The following is a 20,202-nucleotide window of genomic DNA, read 5'->3' as shown; positions in this document are numbered from 1 at the left end:
TACCATAAACCAGGTATAATGCTTTGGTACACTGCGTACTACTGACAACGGAATCCTTATCTTCGGCATATCTATAAATTGAAATAAGCAGTGCTCGTCTTAAATGGCGAGGAAAGTTATGCTCTTCCCTATAAAATGAGTGACTGACTTTTGGAGACATCCGTTGTGTTAAAATAATAGGGACCTTAAGATCCAGGACGGGAGAGAGGACGACGGCGCGCCAAAGGACGGTAAGGACTCGGCCTAGGTCCCCGTCTCACGCGATGGATAAATAGCTTAAGATTGTTGCCGACGGGGACGCCATTTTGCTTCCAGAATATTTTGGCCATTTTGGTTTATTCTACAGCGTGTTAAACATTTAATATCGTGGATTAGGAAGCGTTTTTTTCTTCCATCTTGGGTATTGGGGGCTTCAAAACATGACGTAAGTTTTAAGCTTATATGGCAGCTTAAGAGTGAGTCTCCCTAAAACCGGTCCACTGCGTTTCGGGTCGGAAAATCAATTTCCTTTAAACTTTGCCCATGAATATATCTTAGTCCAAAAGTAATTGAAACCGCATTAGTTTTTGAAAATATTTCAAAATAAAATTTTTCGGGAGGAAAATCACTTCAGCACTCGAAGGCCAAATTTTTGCAGTGACAAAGAGTAAAAATAGCGCATATTGCCGAGTTCACCACTTCAAAGTTTTGCACTTTCAACGACTTTTTTCACTTCCTAGGATTAAATTGGTCCTTAAATGATGTAAAGGACACAATTTTGGTCCTTCAAAAACAACTCGTGTCTACTAAATATTGTTTGATTTACACCCACTTTGCCGTACGCAGGAAATGACTCAAAAATGCATATTTTCATCGTAGCACTGTGCAAAATCCCCACATCTTCTGAACAAAATGTCTTTTCAGACCAACAAAGGGAATGTCCAAAAACATAGAAACATAAAAATATGTTGTGATTTTAACGATTTATCAGCACAGCCGATCCACGAAATATGCCTATTTTCCGTTATGACTGTTTACAATACACGATGGAAGTTCTTAATGCAAAGCCCGAATAACACAATAATTCATCAAATGTATCAAGTATTTTAAACTTTTTGTGACTTTTGACACAATAGAACATCATGTAGGAAAGGAAAGCCTTTAAGCCGAACGCATTAATACTACAGGTGTACCTGTTTACAGCGCTTGATCCGATCGAGTCGTCCTCGCTGTGTACACAAAACTGATATCACATGATGGCTCCTGTCACGCATTCCTATATCTGGAATCGTTACGCCGCGAAAACACTTTTTGCTAGTCTGACTAAAATTGAAAGGAAGGAAATTATCTTATCAAGAGAGTATTCTATTATATTTATTGCTGTTTTCGTCGACAAGCTACAAAATCAAGAATCATGCATGCATAAGAACCTTTAGTGCGTTAACAACCCGGGGGGGGAGGGGGGGAGTTTGCTGGGTATGTATGTATGTATGTATGTATGTATGTGTCGCTGCCCTCTCAGAGCCCCTACCACATTATAGTCTATTCTGTGGCCAATCAATTATAGACCACATCTTAGCCACTTTTGGGCAAATATGTAATTTTTCGCGATCCCAAATTAGGCACTCTCTATTTTTATGAATTGACCCATTTTTTAGAATACAGAACACTTCGCTTTTCATCTACAGTTCTGGTATGTTTGCTAACCGTAAATATGAAGAACTGTCTTACCTCAAAAAATCCGAAAATGTGCGACCCCATTCTAGTAACTCTATTGAAAATGCGACCCTATTATAGTCAATCCAGTCGTGAAAATGCGACCGCATCTAGCGGCACATCCCCAGTAGCCTCTTATAAGGAAGTACCCCCCGGGATTAACAATAGTCTAGTGGCCCGCAAGCAAATACCCCCCTTGCTATTATTCTAGAACAAATACTGTATCTGTATCATTAACATCCCCAGGCTAAACCCGATACATTTGGAACCAAGATAGCCACCTGTTAGAGAATGTGCTTGATCCCGGCGAATTTACGGAAAATCTAAGGACTTAGTAAAGAATTTAAGGACTGTGAAGTGGCATGGTGGTTTACCTCGTTTAGCGCTTTCGATTTCTTTCAATTTCACTAATATATAGATTTAGACAGGGCTTAAAGCGCAGCTCTCGTTGATGTACTTGAAGCTGTACTCCAGCGAAAAAGAAAATCGTGTGATGCTAACCTGCAACGGCAACGAGAATTGCAAAAACAAAACAAAACAACAACAACAACAACAACAACACCAATATGTCTAATTAGCGAACTTAGCTTTCCGCCCTATCGGAGGGGGTGGGGTATACAACAAAGTGTTATACTGGGAGACTCCGCCCTGATCGTCCAGCCCACCTTTTGTATACCATTTTTGACTGAAGAGGTGCCCCTTGAGGGGCAGAAAGCTGGCAACGCAGATCGCACACGAATGTTTACCAAAGCCGAGTGGCTCAAAAGTAAAAATTTAACGATTTTTTTCGCAATATTTTTCTAACAAAATCATTTGAAAAAAAAATAAAAGACTATACATACTAAGCGGACGATGAGGAACCTGGAGAAAGAAATGGCAGCGAAGCTATGGTGGAAACAATTGCTGCCAAACGTCCTCTGATGTATGTGCGCGATGGCTCACAGAAATCACTCTTTTTCTTTCAAAAGCAATTTGCTTGGGATTTCATTTGGCACAAGAACCTCGAAATCTGATCTTCTTCAAAAGATAACTAAAATGGTTGTAGAGTGCTCTTGTGTAGTGAAAAAGATTGTTGGAAAAGACGCGAAAAGAAGGACAACGACTCTACCTCGGTGAGTTTGTACCCTGCCTATTATTACTCATTTTTCTTCCGCGGGCTCACTGTGAATTGACAGCCTTTCAGGAAAATCGCTAGCTTAATATGTGTATTTCGGCAATAACGGGACAAGAATTTGAAAATATGGCACTATTAATAATTAACCACTTTCCGTAATAGAGAATGAGTATTAGCGAAGCTCTCGCGCGTGCGAAAAAAAAATGGTAACCTGTAAAATGCGAGAAAATTTCGTAATCACGTGATCGTGCGTTCGACTGTTTCCCCCTACTACCATTACACTGACACCGATAACAGAGAAAAAGCTAGAGCGAAACTGACAAAACAAAACAAAAAGAAAAAAAAAGAAAGGAGACGAAGTTCATTGCGGAAGAAAAAAACATAAAAAAATTCAAAGCCCTGATAAGAAAATGACAAATGTTAGCGGCCAGCAAGGTTAAAATGAGCGGCAGTGAAACAAAAATGGAACGTAGGAACATATACGATTTTTTCTCCATAAAACGTGCAACTAGGACGTTTCACGTACGTTGAAGTCGTGCAAAACAATGACAAAGAAATGTACAAAAAAATGTGCTGCACGTGCAAACTTTTTTTTTCGCTCTTAAGCCCTATTTTTTTTTTTTTTGCATTTCTCGTTGCCGTCACCGGTTAGCATTACACGATTTTTATTAATTTTTCTTTTTCTGGGATACAACTTTGAGTAAATTAACGAGTCAGAGCTGCGCTTTTAGCCCTGGAGTCAAAATCGAAAGCGCTAAACGAGGTAAACCAGCACGCCAGTTTTAAATGCAGGGTAACCTAATTTCAAAGATACAGTATTTGTTCTAGGATAATAGCAAGGGGGGTGTTTGCTTGCGGGCCACTAGACTGTTCACTGTCCCTTATCTTTCCGTAAAATCGTCCAGATGTGCGGGCCTTCTTGGGTCCGCTGCCCCAAGAGTAGATTTCATAGTCATCCCCAGGCTAAACCCGGTACATTTTAAAACCAAGATGGCCACCTGTTAGAGAATGTGCTTGATACCGACGATTTACGGAAAAATAGAGGACTGTGAACAGTCTAGCGGACCTCCTGCCAGCAAGCACACTCCACCCCTATCCCCAGGCCCACCCTGAGTCGGGGAGCCTGATTAGACCTGAAAACAGGTACTCGTCGGTTTAATACCATGGGCTACCAGAAATATGAAATATATTAAAAATAATAAAAAATGCAAACTTAAACGACAAGCATAAAACAAAACAAAGAGAAAGCTCATAGCGACAACCAATTGTTTTATAAATGCTAACCTGAATGGACAGGAGCCTGTTCGTGGAAAACTAAAAAGTTGCTGTTGTTAATGAACTGGGCCCTTATGCATACATGATTCTTGATATTGTAGCTTGTCAACGAAAACAGCAATAAATATAATAGAATACTCTATTGATAAGATAATTTCCTGCCTTTCAATTTTAGTCAGACTAGCAAAAAGTGTTTTCACGGCGTAACGATTCCAGATATAGGAATGCGTGACAGGAGCCATCATGTGATATCAGTTTTGTGTACACAGCGAAGACGACTCGATCGGATCAAGCGCTGTAAACAGGTACACCTGTAGTATTAATGCGTTCGGCTTAAAGGCTTTCCTTTCCTGCATGATGTTCTATTGTGTCAAAAGTCACAAAAAGTTTAAAATACTTGATACATTTGATGAATTATTGTGTTATTCGGGCTTTGCATTAAGACCTTCCATCGTGTATTGTAAACAGTCATAACAGAAAATAGGCATATTTCGTGGATCGGCTGTGCTGATAAATCGTTAAAATCACAACATATTTTTATGTTTCTATGTTTTTGGACATTCCCTTTGTTGGTCTGAAAAGACCTTTTGTTTAGAAGATGTGGGGATTTTGCACAGTGCTACGATGAAAATATGCATTTTTGAGTCATTTCCTGCGTACGGCAAAGTGGGTGTAAATCAAAAAATATTTAGTAGACACGAGTTGTTTTTGAAGGACCAAAATTGTGTCCTTTACATCATTTAAGGACCAATTTAATCCTAGGAAGTGAAAAAAGTCGTTGAAAGTGCAAAACTTTGAAGTGGTGAACTCGGCAATATGCGCTATTTTTACTCTTTGTCACTGCAAAAATTTGGCCTTCGAGTGCTGAAGTGATTTTCCTCCCGAAAAATTTTATTTTGAAATATTTTCAAAAACTAATGCGGTTTCAGTTACTTTTGGACTAAGATATATTCATGGGCAAAGTTTAAAGGAAATTGATTTTCCGACCCGAAACGCAGTGGACCGGTTTTAGGGAGACTCCCTCTTAATTCGTCATCTAGCTGATGTCGTAGTAAAAAATTTTTCTTTTCCTTTAACTCTGTTGCTTGATTTGCTCAGCTTGTTATCTTATGTTTTGTGAGTGAAAATACGCGTTAAAATGAGTTTTAAGCATGCAAGAGATGCCTTGGTTCTATGTCATGACAACGGAGTGACAGGCGACGAGGAATTTTGCTTGCTATACGATGCAAATCGATCGAAAAATCCCGAATTTCCGTACGAAGAGTATGGAAAATTTGATCTTGAAGATATGGAGGACGATGAATGTAAAGCGGAATTTCGCTTCCATAAAGAAGACATCCCGGTGCTGGCAGAAGTCCTTGGTTTACCCGAAACTTTCACCTGCAGCCAGGGATCCGTGTCTAATGGCATTGAGGGGCTATGCATTATGCTGAAAAGATTTGGCTACCCCTGCAGGTACTCAGATATAATTCCCGTTTTGGTCACGCTGTTCCTTCGATGAGCATGATCTGTAACACAGTAGTTGACTTCGTTTACAATCTCCATGGCCATAGAATAACCGAGTACAATCACAACCTTCTTGATTCGGCTAGCCTTCAAGTCTATGCAGATGCAGTTTTTGCAAAAGGTGCCGCCCTGGATAATTGTTTTGGTTTTGTGGATGGCACGGTCAGGCCCATTTGTCGCCCTGGGGAAATACAAAGAGCTGTATACAATGGACACAAACGTGTACATGGACTAAAATTTCAGTCAGTTGCTCTACCAAATGGACTCATAGCAAATCTTTTTGGACCTGTAGGTTAGTGCATTATTCATTTCGGCTAATACCAAGGCAATGGGAAGGTATAAACATGAGGCATATGATTTCTTTAAATCCCTTGGCCACTTGTAGTGTTGGCTTTTTTCTTCAGACTGAACTCAAATGATTCTATTCATGTGACCTCTGTCACGAATTGTCAGAGTTCACATGCATTGCAGTACGTTATGACATAGACACATTTGTTTTGTAACTTACCGTACCTGTGAATAGATGTATATAGGGAGACAACATAAAACTTATATGTTATTTTATTAGCAGGTATTTCTACATAAATGAGTTGAGCCTCAATTAAGCACACATATCTATCAAGGTCACAAGGGTTTTGGCTTTACATAGTATTACTGTAACTGGTTTGAAGGAAGTATTAAATTTCAAGATTGTAAGCTCAACATGAACAATATTTCAAAACTCCACTATATCTCTTTTACAGAAGGGAGAAAACATGATGCATCAATGCTGGATGAGTCTGGTCTGTTGAATGAGCTCGAGAGGCATGCATTTTCACCAACTGGCCAGGCAATGTGTATTTATGGTGATCCAGCATATCCCCATCGTGTTGAACTGCAAAGACCATTTCAGTACGGAGTACTGACACATCAGATGCAAAGTTTCAATGAGTCCATGAGTAAAGTTCGTTCCTCAGTCGAGTGGATTTTTGGAGGTCGATTTTTGGGGACACCATTAACTATTTGAAATTTTTAGATTTTAAGAAAGACTTGAAGCTGGATTTAAGCCCCATTGGGAAAATGTACATTGTCTGTGCCTTACTTAGGAATGCACTTACTTGCCTTTATGGTAACACAACCTCTGAGTTTTTCCAGTTAGACCCTCCATCTCTGGGAGGGTTGTCCAATACTCACAAATAGACTCCATTGGTGTTAGTGGTGATAAGAAGGGTCTCCATTGGTACCAATGGTACGATTGGTACCAATAAAAAAATAAAAAAGCATCCTATTCCAATGGTTCTATCTAAGGAGACTTAGATTATTTTCTCATGTGGTCTAGCTGGGTACAGGGCATTCCAATGGTCCATTGGTACCAATGGTACAATTGGTACCAATGGAAAAGCACCCTATTCCAATGGCTCTATTAGTGAATATGCATCTCATTAAGGAGACTTAGATTATTTTCTCATGTGGTCTAGCTGGGTACAGGGCAATTCCAATGGTCCATTGGTACCAATGGTACGATTGGTACCAATGGAGAGCACCCTATTCCAATGGTTCTATTGGTGAATATGCATCTCATTAAGGGGACTAAGATTATTTTCCCATGTGGTCTAGCTGGGTACAGGGCAATTCCAATGGTCCATTGGTACCAATGGAACGATTGGTACTAATGGAAAAGCACCCTATTCCAATGGCTCTATTGGTGAATATGCATCTCATTAAGGAGACTTAGATTATTTGCTCATGTGGTCTAGCTGGGTACAGGGCAATTCCAATGGTCCATTGGTACCAATGGTACGATTGGTACCAACAGAAAAGCACCCTATTCCAATGGTTCTATTGGTGAATATGCATCTCATTGAGGGGACTTAGATTATTTGCTCATGTGGTCTAGCTGGGTACAAGGCAATTCCAATGGTCCATTGGTACCAATGGTACGATTGGTACCAATGGAAAAGCACCCTATTCCAATGGTTCTTGTAAATGACATCACTACAAGCTTTATTGATTTAGTGATATGATATCTCTCGCCTTAAGCTTTTCTGATTCGCTAGTTTCATTTCCTTAGACAACGCCCATTTTTACGTAGAAAACGCATGATCTCTTAAGTTTAGTTTTAGTTGGATTTCGTCGTCTTCATGTGTACATCGTTATAGTCTATTTGGATAGTTCATTTCTTGGTACTTAGAGGCAAGCGGGAACCGATATGTAAGTACATTTTATCCTCTGTAGTTTTGTCTATCTGGCAACTCATAAAGTATATTCCTGCAAGAAGTTGTTGTAATTATTAGTATCTCATACCATTACGTGACTACGCCTTTTTTGAGTTTCAAGTAAGTTTTTACTTTTTAGTTCGGCGTGGGAATCTCATTTCTTCTAGTTTATTTAGTTTTTATGCGTTTGGAAACGTAGTCCGTTCTCAGATTTATTTTGTTAGTTTCTTAGTATCGTATTATTCGCAGGAAGCAACCATTATTGTTTTTGGGATGGTTTCTTTACTCCTGCGTACCCAAATTTAGGTTGATTTTATTCCTTTCATGAAGTATATTTAGTCTAATATTCTAGTTGGTAAATTTATTATTCCTGTATTTCAATAAGTATATTTCTTTTGTCTTATTACGCGTTTTGGCAAGGTTTTTATACCGGAACAGCGACGAAAATGAAAATATGATTGGAATGTCAGTAAAAGTTTATATTATCTGCTAGCCAAACTATAATTGTAATTGTACTTTAGCTTTTAGTAATTATTTGTTCCGTTGCATTATATTTCAGTTTACGGTTCGATTATCGTCAATAAAATCACCATCAAGGACTAGCTCCTAGTTTCGTGATCGTAGTTGATTCATGATCGACCAGTAAAATATACCCGCTCACACGGAGTTTCGCCGCCACAAATAGTTTTAGCCGCGTGACAATTGGCTTCTCCTACAGTCGCAGCATATCATCCGTTACAGTTCTATTGGTGAATATGCATCTCATTGAGGGGACTTAGATTATTTTCTCATGTGGCCTAGCTGGGTACAGGGCAATTCCAATGGTCCATTGGTACCAATGGTACGATTGGTACCAATAGAGAATGATGTCATTCCAGTGGTTCTATTGGTGAATATGCATCCATTAAAAAATAAAAATCTCCATCGATTCATATGTTTATGGGTGATAAGGAGACAGTCAAACTTCTGCTGTTTTTCCACGGCAACGGGTGCAATCCTGAAATCATCAGCAGATGGATTCTTCTAGCTCAGTCCTGGGCCTCATCGCAAGCTACAGCCGAGAAAAGAGCACGGCAAATACAATTTGTCAACGACAACGTTGACATTAAATACATCAATGGCTTTACTACGACCTTGATTATAGCAAACTGTTGTACCTCAATGGGTTACCACGACAAACCCCACGTCAACAGTCAAAAGTGACTTCAGTCACTTGAATATAAAACGGCTGTTTTAGGAGCCACCAAATACAATACAAAGTCATAACGAACAGCATGATATAACCACCCTTTTCAGAAACTCTTCATTGAAAACTTGTTTTGGTTTAAACGCTTCCATGTAGATAATGAAATTGCGCTAAGAAATTTCAGAAGTTAATTTCACAGTGAGTTGAGTACAGTTGTTAACACCTGTTGCCTCAATACCACTTTGCTAGTTTCGCGCCTTTCCGCATTGTTTCGGGCCATCTTTTAAACAAGTAAGAATTACCAAAAAATAGTGCTTGCGTACAAAAAAGAAGACATTCATATGTCATGTTGTTGTTTGCTCGTGAATCACAATAAACAGAACGAACACGACAGTGACGCGTTACCTTTCAATTTTAATGTTCGTACGATGTTTGTTATACTCGCAGCACCTTGAGATATTATTAGCGCTAGATATATAGGTCGCCCTCGCTTTGTAACTATTAGCGCGTTTTTACTTGGTGTAAAAGCGAACTTGTTTTGCATGGTTGGCTTATAGAACGAGGAATATTCATAATAATTATTAGCGCGTTTTTACTTGGTGTAAAAGCGAACTTGTTTTGCGTGGTTGGCTTATAGAACGAGGAATATTCATAATAATTATTAGCGCGTTTTTACTTAGTGTAAAAGCGAACTTGTTTTCCATGGTTGGCTTTTGGCTTAAAGAACGAGGAATATTCATAATAATTATTAGCGCGTTTTTACTTGGTGTAAAAGCGAACTTGTTTTCCATGGTTGGCTGCTGGCTTAAAGAACGAGGAATATTCACAATAATTATTAGCGCGTTTTTACTTGGTGTAAAAGCGAACTTGTTTTCCATGGTTGGCTGTTGGCTTAAAGAACGAGGAATATTCACAATAATTATTAGCGCGTTTTTACTTGGTGTAAAAGCGAACTTGTTTTCCATGGTTGGCTGTTGGCTTAAAGACGAGGAATATTCATAATAATTATTAGCGCGTTTTTACTTGGTGTAAAAGCGAACTTGTTTTCCATGGTTGGCTGATAGAACGAGGAATATTCATAATAATTATTAGGGCGTTTTTACTTGGTATAAAAGCGAACTTGTTTTCCATGGTTGGCTGTTGGCTTAAAGAACGAGGAATATTCATAATAATTATTAGCGCGTTTTTACTTGGTGTAAAAGAGAGCTTGTTTTGCGTGGTTGGCTCATAGAACGAGGAATATTCATAATAATTATTAGCGCGTTTTTACTTGGTGTAAAAGCGAACTTGTTTTCCATGGTTGGCTGTTGGCTTAAAGACGAGGAATATTCATAATAATTATTAGCGCGTTTTTACTTGGTGTAAAAGCGAACTTGTTTTCCATGGTTGGCTGATAGAACGAGGAATATTCATAATAATTATTAGTGCATTTTTACTTGGTGTAAAAGCGAACTTGTTTTGCGTGGTTGTCTTATAGAACGAGGAATATTCATTATTATTAGCCGTTTTTAATTGGTGTAAAAGCGAACTTGTTTTGCATGGTTGGCTTAAAGAATGAGGAATATTCATAAGAATCATAGCGCGCTTTTACTTGATGTAAAAGCGAACTTGTTTGCATGGTTTAACGAGGAACGTTCATAATAATTATTAGTGCGTTTTTACTTGGTGTAAAAGGGAACTTGTTTTGCACCAATAGAACGATTGGAATGGCATCATTTTCCATTGGTACCAATCGTACCATTGGTACCAATGGACCATCGGAATTGCCCTGTTCCCAGCCAGGTCACATGGGAAAGTAATCTAAGTCCCCTTGATGAGATGCATATTCACCAATAGAACCATTGAAATAGGGTGCTTTTCCATTGGTACCAATCGTACCATTGGTACCAATGGACCATTGGAATTGCCCTGCTCCCAGCCAGGTCACATGGGAAAGTAATCTAAGTCCCCTTGATGAGATGCATATTCACCAATAGAACCATTGGAATAGGGTGCTTTTCCATTGGTACCAATCGTACCATTGGCACCAATGGACCATCAGTTTGACGAATCGTATCCGTTTGTGTATATTGGACATGTGTGATCTCTGGAAGATTACTTTGCTTAAGTGTCATTCATACTTGAGGGCATAGATGAATGTTTTTGGTTTGTAGGCTTGTTTTAACAGAAAATCTCCACAAGGAATTATACACATAAGAAATATTACAGGAAACCAAGGGTTCTTGACAAAACTTTTAATGGCAGCTGTCGCCCAGATACTGTTAAGTCTGCATCAATTTCTTTCTTAGTATGATGAGCAGTGCTTCACAGATTTCCAAAATGCCTTTTGTGTCTAGGATTTTGACACCAAAACATACTCCATACTCTGTCCATGGAAGGGGGTGCAATGTCACCCCCACCCCTCTGGAATTTCCAAATGTAAGCAGTGATTCGTATGGAAAACAAGGTCTTTTTCCCCCACCCCCAATATTATGCTATATGCTAAAACTGAAGAACAAACCTATGAAAATGAAGTAATCATTTATTTACTACAATCCAAGATAAAAAAGTATAAACAGTGTAATATGCTATGCTGTTGTGTTTGTTAGAACAAGTGTAACACTTTTTTCAACATGTTTTCAAGTATAGCAATTCTAAATGCTCTTTTTGAAATACAATATTTGAGAAAATGGTTGACACTCAAAACATTTAAAATACACTGTAAGTATCAATAGAACAACAAGAAGGCAAGGTTCAATATCATTATCATGCACTTGCACACTCATATGAAATCTGCTCAAGCAGTTCTTGTTCACTTCTCCAAAAATTTAGAAAACATGGTTATCATCATGGTCTGGAATCCATCAATTTGCTTCTGTTGCTGTGCCAGCTGCCGGCTCATCAACTTCATCATAGCTTCCTTCTTCTTGGCTTCTTGCTGCAACTCCTGCTTTTTCAGCTCCAGCTCCTCTTTTTTAAATTCATCCAACATTTCATTCCTCTCCTTTAGATACTCCAGGGTGTTGTTTCCACTTGATCTTCTTTTCTTCCCCTTTCCTTCAATCTCACTTCTTTTCATTCTATCTCCCAGCCTCTCCATTGCCCTCTTTCTCACTTCCTCAGCATCTTTCTTATCTTCCTTTACCTTCCTCTTTTGTGCTGCTGTCTCCTGTTGGTCTCGATCAGCCTCATCTTCTCTCACGATGAGGTCTTCCAGGGCTTGCTCTACCTCTGTCAGTTCTGGGGTGCTAATCCCACTTGCTCTTTCCTCCTCTCTAATTTTCCTCCTGTATGCATTGGCAAGTAGACCATACCTTTCTCTAACACCTCTCTGGTCAACCTTAAATTTGGGGGCTTCTACTTGCAAAAGGCGCTCAGAGATTTCGTTCCACTTCTGACCTCTTTGAACTGTCCACGTTTTGTGCCAGCAAAGGGGCTGTTCGCTAGCATTTCTCTGACTAATATGACATCATGTTCCTCTGTCCAGAACATCCTGTCATACGAAATGTGGCATAGTAAATAAACTATCAATGACAGTAGTGAAAGAAACAACACACAATCTACAAAAACTCTATCATATTAATAGAGGAAAACAAAGAAACGCCTTACGATGAAAGGTAAACCCCACTGGTAGTAAGAAACAAATATAATGCTAAGAAATAAATATAATGTGTGAACTGTGTGGGAAGTTAAAAAACACATGCATGATGTGTAATTTTAGCATATTCAAGTGTGAGGAACAGTGAGACCTATTTTAAAACTTAGTTTGAAAAGGGAAGAGACAAAGAGCTATCGAGCTACGAAAAAATGCCGAAGAGGTTGGTTGTATACAAGAAAATATTTAATACAAAAATATTGGCACTAGTAAGTGCAGTTGTTCAATAGATAACCGACAAGAAAAATTTCGGTCCCGAAATGTTTTCCGGAGTTTTGATAAACGCACGCGACTGGAGAGGAAAACGGAAGGTTTGACAAATGCCGGGTTGAGACAGCTATTCAGCAATTCAAGTCAAAACTCCACAGAAACACAACAGAAGTAGTCTTATTTCTATAAAGGGAGGAAAAACACTCTTGGGAAGTTTGTCGCTTGGAGTTGTTTTTCTCTTTCACGCGGAATACACGAAAAATATAAACTCCGTACGACAGTCGCAAGTAGAAACTCAATAAAAAAGAATGACTCTGAAAGTGGTATTTATATAAGCATTAAACAATGATTGAAAGCAGAAAAATGACAGGAAAAGACAAATCACACCTGCAACATCTGCACGACAGAAGCCAACAACAAACATAAAACGAGTCAACAAAAATATTTACTTACGCTGGCTTTTTGTTGCTTGTTTCCTTGAACATGACGGGGAGGGGGTCGGGACAAACTGAGCAGAGCCCATTACGAGTTTACAGGACTAAATCTCTGAGAAAATCAAAGAAAATCAAGTACACAAAGGGCACAACGTCAAACTGGTGTTTTTGCCGTCCTTGACGGAGTCACGACGGGGTCACGCAACCATGAAAACAAACCAGATCTGTAATGCGCATGCTTCTTATGGGAAAACAACTTCCGGTCGGCCGTCGTCCCCGCTCCCGTCCTGGATCTTAAGGTCCCTAATTGACAATGAACACGAGCAAACTCATTACGTCTTGTCTTCGAGAAAGAATTATCACGGAGACTAGGTGAGATACTTAACGCTGTTTAGAACATGCTTTAAAAAATTCAGTAGCGTATGTGACCTAGCGGTTAACACCTCGAACTAATTTTGCAGTCTACAAAGTCAAACTTCCCTTTGCGTGTTGTGTATTTTAATCCCGTTACATGTGCGCTAGACTTCGACTACAATTATCAACGCAACAACAAAAAGAACGTAATGACAATATATATTACAAAAAAGGCTAAGTCATTTTGGCAAAGTTACGATGTCTGTCGGGAAAATAATCGACGAATTGCTTTTCGGCGAGAATGAAAAAAGAGTTAATTTTTTACACACAGGCGCAAATCACACGCCATGCTTAAATCATTTTCAGACATTTCACTCACGTGTCATCCTGACACAGTCCGCGAAAGGAAAAAAAAATCACAGCACATTAGGAAATTAAGACTGACAATCAAAACGTAATGAAACAACACTTTTTGTTCAAGACAGCAAGTCGGAGTGACTGAAATGCTTCTGAAGACTTGTGTTTGCTTTGTGTTTGTTAGTTTGATTTTTAGCCGGCTTGGTATTTAAAAAGGATAAACGAGCCTCAGAGCAGGACTGTAGCTGATTACCCTTACCTTTTCTGGCAATCACCAGAATCACTGGGCATTTTCTTAAAAATTTTTCTTTCCATTTGCGACCAAAAAATTAATTTAAGCTGGTGTATAATATTAACGCGAGGCCATTGAAATCGTCTCTCTGTCTCAAGTCTTTAATACATGTCATGACAGGAAATAATAATAATTACGCCCTGATTTACAACAAAAGAATTATAGACGTGGTGAGAAAATGAGAAATGCTAGCAGCCAGTAAGGTGAAAATGAGCGGCAGTGAAAAAGAAAGCAAAAACATAGAAAGTTTCACGTTGTAGTCGTGGAACAACAACGGCAAAGAAATGTACAAAAAAGTGTTTTCAGGTGCAAAGTTGTTTTTTTGCTAATTAGACCTATTGTTGTTGGTGTTGGTGTTGTTGTTGTTGTTATTATTTTTTTTTTTTGCCGTTCTCAATGCCGTCGCCGTTTAGCATTACACGATTTTGTGAGTAAATTGCGTGTATAAGTATAGTAACGAGAGATTCGCTTTTAGTCCCGGCTAAATCTATTTATTATTTCATTTTGTGGCAACTCTACAATTAAGAACACGATAATTTTAAAACAGTTAGTAACTCAAATGAGAAAAAGGCTTCAGTCGCTGGCAAGAAGTCTGTCGGCGAAGAAATTTCTAGATGCTTCATAAGTTTTCCCCCATGAATTCAACTGTCAGACTTTTGACCAGGGATGGGAGGGGAGAGACTAGGTTGCTCCTGGAATGTGACCGAAAGCGTGATCAAGCAAAAAAACAAAGGCTTAGAAATTTCTTCCGCAAAATTTTGTCATCTGTTGAGCACAAGAAAATCAATCTGGATTTTTCACTCGAGCAAACACGTTGGTTGCCCCTAAAATGGTTGAGTTTGCGCCAAAACAAAACGCTTTCCTACCCTCTGAGTTTTTTTACACCTACCCTCAGAGTCTGTACGGACGGTCGGCGTTCGATCGTACGCTGACGTCGTAACTAAATCTTCTCGGATCCATAGGTTTCCTCCATAGGCCATTTCCGAGTTCTTCCGGGCCTCTGTTTCAAAACGAGGGTAGGTGCTCAGTCTTTGATATAGAAATCATTTTTCATTCTCATGCAAATAAAACTAATTTTTCAATAAAGCTACTTTGAAATGTGATATTGTGGAAAACGAATACAACTATAAATATGTAGGTCTATTCTAGTCGCATTGTACACGCACAGAAGCATATATTCTTCTAACAGGTGTCACCGATATTCTATTTACCTTTTCCTGCAAGTCTGTTTTTTTGACAATTTACCAGATGAAGCTTATGTTTTCATTTATACTTGCAATGTGTCATTGCATTTTCCATTTTTCCACCCCCCCCCCCCCCCCCCCTTATCTGAAGGTCTGGATCCGCCACTGATTTTTCACAATAAAGTCTTTTTGTTGGTCAATTTTCGAAATGTAGCTAACGCATTTTATTTAAAAATTGATGAATCTAGTTATCCTACCAAAACATAGTCGCACAGATGTTGCTTTGGAATCGCTGAAATCGAGAATCGGCCGGGTGTGTTTACTTCAGCATTTTCAGGAAAAACCCGCTCACGCGTTAAGCACGCCGCAAGTTCACCCACTTTCCCACAAACGTGAATGGACCAATCAGAAACACCTTTATTGTTTTGTATTGAAACCAATCAGAGACGGTCTTGCTCCAGGGTTCCTCAGAGCTCTTCCCTTCCGGGCCGTCATGCGCAGAAGAGCTCTGGGGTCGAGATTGAAAGAATGTTAGCTTGCACCTATGACGCCCACGCGGCTGGACAAGGTATAAACTTCTGGCAAGAAAACCGAATTTACTCAAAAGACATCTCCCGCGGTTGTGATATCAGGTTAAAATGAAAGAAAGTCAAAAGACCTAATTCAGCTTAAAATCGTAAGTAGACTGTTACTTCTACACGATAAAAAAAACCACCTTACCATGAAGGATAATTTTCTCGCCTCCCCGTCTCGCGCCCTCAGTCATTCGCGTGGCCATTTTCTTCTCTCGCGCGTTTTGCTCGACAGACTAAAACAAGAGGCTTCTCGTAGTCTAGGGCTTGATAACCGAAACTATAAGTTGATCATGATGATCCCTGCAAGTTAGCTGATGATTTTGGAGAGTTCTTTTGCCGGAAAGTTGACCTAATTAGAAATGACATTGATGCTATTACTGTTTTTTCACCAGTTCTAAATGTTCCTGCACCTGAGAACAAGTTTGAGAAGTTTGATGTCCTCTCCGAGGAAGAAGTGTCTGATATTACTATGGGCTCTTCTAATGCTAGTTGTCAGTTAGACCCGATACTGACATGGTTGTTGAAACAGTGTGGCAGTGAGCTAGTTCCAGTCATAACTAAAATGATTAATCTATCCCTTCAACAGGGACAAGTTCGAGACAGTTGGAAAGCTGCTTTAATTAGACCGTTGTTAAAGAAACTGGGACTTGAACTAGTATATAAGAACTTCAGGCCGGTTAGTAATCTGCCTATGGTCTCCAAATCAGCTGAGAAGGCAGTTGTGGGTCAGCTTTTCCGGCATTGCTCTGATAATGCTCCACTTCCAGTTCATCAGTCATCCTATCGTCAGTTCCATTCAAATGAGACGGCTCTTCTTAAAGTCCAGAGAGATATACTCTCCAACATGGACAAACAGGAAGTAACTCTTCTTGCATTAGATACAATAAACCATCAAATATTACTAAATAAACTTAGGTACTATGGATTACAACAAAGTGAATACAACTGGTTTCAATCTTACTTAACTAACAGGAAACAGCAGGTGCATGCAAATGGTGTTGCTTCTGATACACGTTTGATCTCCACTGGTGTGCCCCAAGGGCATTAATGATCTTCCAAAGTCTGCCACCTTTTTTTCTACTAGATTATATGCAGACGATACATCTTTAACAGCTTCTGGAAGTGATCTTGACAGTTTATTGCGTAAAATTAACAATCATTTACCAGTTGTCTACGAATGGTTATGCAGTAATAAATTGACCTTAAATTTGACAAAAACTAAGTTTCTTATTTTTATGCCTCGTCAAAAGGACAGCTACAATCTTTATCCACCACTAACTGTAGCAAATGTTCATTTAGAGAAGTCCTTTTATGTAAAATATCTTGGTGTGTATATTGATTGTCACCTTACTTGGCATGACCATATTGACTACATATGTAGCAAAATTACCAAAAATATAAATATAATGGTTAAGTTGAAGCATTATGTATCAAAAGCAACACTTATTAGTGTGTATTATTCTCTTATTTATCCTTACCTTACTTATGCTTGTACACTTTGGGGAAATAATTATAACGCTCCATTGTCTTAAATCGTAAAGTTACAAAACAAAGCGGTTCGTGTTATAAATGATGATCCTTTAATGGAATCAATAACTCCACACTACACATCCTTAGGCCTTCTGAAATTTCCTGATATTATTAAACTGAACACATGTATGCTTTTTTATGATTATTTCCACCATGAAAAGTTTCCTAATATACCTGTTTCATTAGTATCTGAACTACATAATTACAGTACCCGCAGTGCATCATCCAATCAAGTTGCAATACCTTTATTTCGATCTAATCTTAGGAGATTTTGCCCCAGCATTATTGGAAGTTTCTTTTGGAACGATATTCCGCAATCTATTAGAGACAAACCATCTAAAAAAATGTTTAGAAAAGCACTTTTACGCTGGTACCTTGCTCAATACTAATGAAACATTATCTCTTTTATAACTTTCTGAGCTATTTTGTAATTTTTCCTTTACTTTTTTATTAAAATCTCTAGTCCTTTGTCATACATAACTTTAAGGGGCACAATATTAGTTTATCTACATGTGCCCCTCTCCTCTCCTTCCACTATACAATGTAATTCAATTTAAGTGTTGTAATTTCTGTTTTACGCGTTTTTTCCTTTGTAAATCTTTATCTGTTACTATATTGCTTTTTTCACGTTATATTTACATAACTATGTATCAGCTTGGAATTGGAGGAATAAATGAAATAAATAAATAAACTCTTCTTGTTCTTTTAGATCTGAGTGCCGCTTTCGACACTGTCGATCATAACATCCTGATCAACATTCTGGAATCAGATTTTGGAATTTGCGGTGATGTTCTGAAGGGGTTTAGATCACATTTGACTGGAAGGGTGCAACGTGTAATTGTTAATAAGCGGTCCTCCAAGACCTTCAATTTAAATTATGGTGTTCCTCAGGGGAGCTGTTTGGGACCTGTCCTTTTTCTATTGTATACATCAAGGCTGTTTGAGGTTGTTAAGAAGCACCTTCCATCAGTTCATGGGTACGCTGATGATACTCAGTTGTACGTGTCGTTTCGTCCAGATTCGATTGCTGCTCAAGATCAAGCGATTAAGACTATTGAGAACTGCATAGCTGATGTTAGGGCTTGGTTAGTCTCACACAGGTTGATGTTTAATGATTCAAAGACAGAATTTTTAATCATCGGTTCATCGCAACAGTTACCTAAGGTTACCATAGCTTCAATTAAAGTTGGTGACTGTGACATTCAACCCCTTAAGCATGTTAGAAACCTTGGCACATGGTTTGATAACCATATGTCTATGAATACTCATATAGGAAAGGTGCGTAGTAAGGCATTTAGGGGGCTTTATAATATTAGGCAAATTAGGAAATATCTGTCTGCAGAATCAACAAAGTGTTTAATTCCTGCTTTTGTTACATCACATTTAGATTATTGCAACGCTCTTTTGTATAAGCTTCCGCAATATCAATATGACCGACTTCAAAAAGTTCTTAATGCGGCGGCTCGGGTTACATGCTTAATTCCTGAGTTTGCCCATATTGCTCCGGTACTTAGGGAACTTCACTGGTTGCCAGTGAAATTTAGAGTAGAATTAAGATTGCGCTTTTAGTTTTTAAAACGTTGAACGGCCTGGCGCCAAAATATTTATCTGAACTACTTGTTGAAAAGCCTAGAACTAGATACAGCCTGCGGTCTGATTCTGAAACATTGCTTGTAATCCCTAAGGTGACACGGAAGACTTTTGGCGATCGAGCCTTTTTCCATGCTGGATCAACAGTATGGAATGCTTTGCCACCTAGCCTTAGAAACTGTAGGAACGTTGACTCTTTTAAAGTACAGTTGAAGACTTATCTTTTTAAGAAAGTTTTTAATTTGTAATTTTATATTCTTATTACTATTATTATTTCTGTCCATTTATTGTATATATATATATTTTTTTTTTCTTGTACATATTGTAAAGCGCTTTAGAATATTTTAATAGTTAAAGCGCTGTATTAAATGTAATAAATTATTATTATTATTATTATTATTATTATTATGAATTATTATCATACCGGGATGTTGACAAGTCGATATTTCGATTATCTCAAAAGATAGCAGGATTTTTCCTTAGTCAGGATTAAAAACTTTACACTAATTTTTTCTTACCTAAAAACAGGTATTTCATTAACTTTCATTAATTGATTCTGAGTTATACCACAGAAAAACTATTCCTTGAAATACGACTTAAAATATGATTTACAACAATATATTACCAGAGGTTTCTAAAGATATTCTGAGAAGACAAACTAAGTTTAAAAAACGTAACTGCTTTATTCAGTTCTCAATACCTCGACGTAAATGAGTTGTATCCCAGGATTCCTTTTGTGCTTCTGCGAACAATGGTCTGGATGTACATTATCCGTTATCCGTTATCCGTGTCCGTTATGTCCGCTCTAATCTCGGATATTTCATTGCGGTGAGCACGAATTAAAGAACAGTGATGGAATTTTCTAGACATAAGAATAGATAGATAGGGTATTTCTGTACGAAATATCAGGAATCATTTGTTCTTTCACGAGGCCCTCTTACAAGGTCATGTAGGAGAGACATTCCTCATTTATCTACATATATAGAAGACTGAAATTGGACGTTATTATTGAGAGTTTCTTGATGATTATAAAATAATAAGTTATAGTTTAACTATTCTAACCAAAGAGGT

At 38.4% G+C, this 20,202-nt stretch overlaps 1 protein-coding gene and 1 long non-coding RNA gene across 2 annotated transcripts in view; both read left to right on the top strand.

Moving 5' to 3' along the window:
* The window catches only part of LOC140936392 (uncharacterized), a 529,859-nt gene that overhangs the window by 128,866 nt on the left and 380,791 nt on the right, over positions 1-20,202 (top strand). The window lies entirely within an intron of this gene.
* On the top strand, positions 7,695-8,387 carry LOC140936385 (uncharacterized). The gene is made up of 2 exons (XR_012165382.1): positions 7,695-7,780; positions 8,345-8,387. It is a non-coding gene; the product is annotated as an uncharacterized lncRNA (long non-coding RNA).

This window comes from Porites lutea, chromosome 1 (assembly GCF_958299795.1).
Source record: "Porites lutea chromosome 1, jaPorLute2.1, whole genome shotgun sequence".
NCBI lineage: Eukaryota > Metazoa > Cnidaria > Anthozoa > Scleractinia > Poritidae > Porites > Porites lutea.
This window is presented reverse-complemented; position numbering and strand designations above follow the sequence as displayed.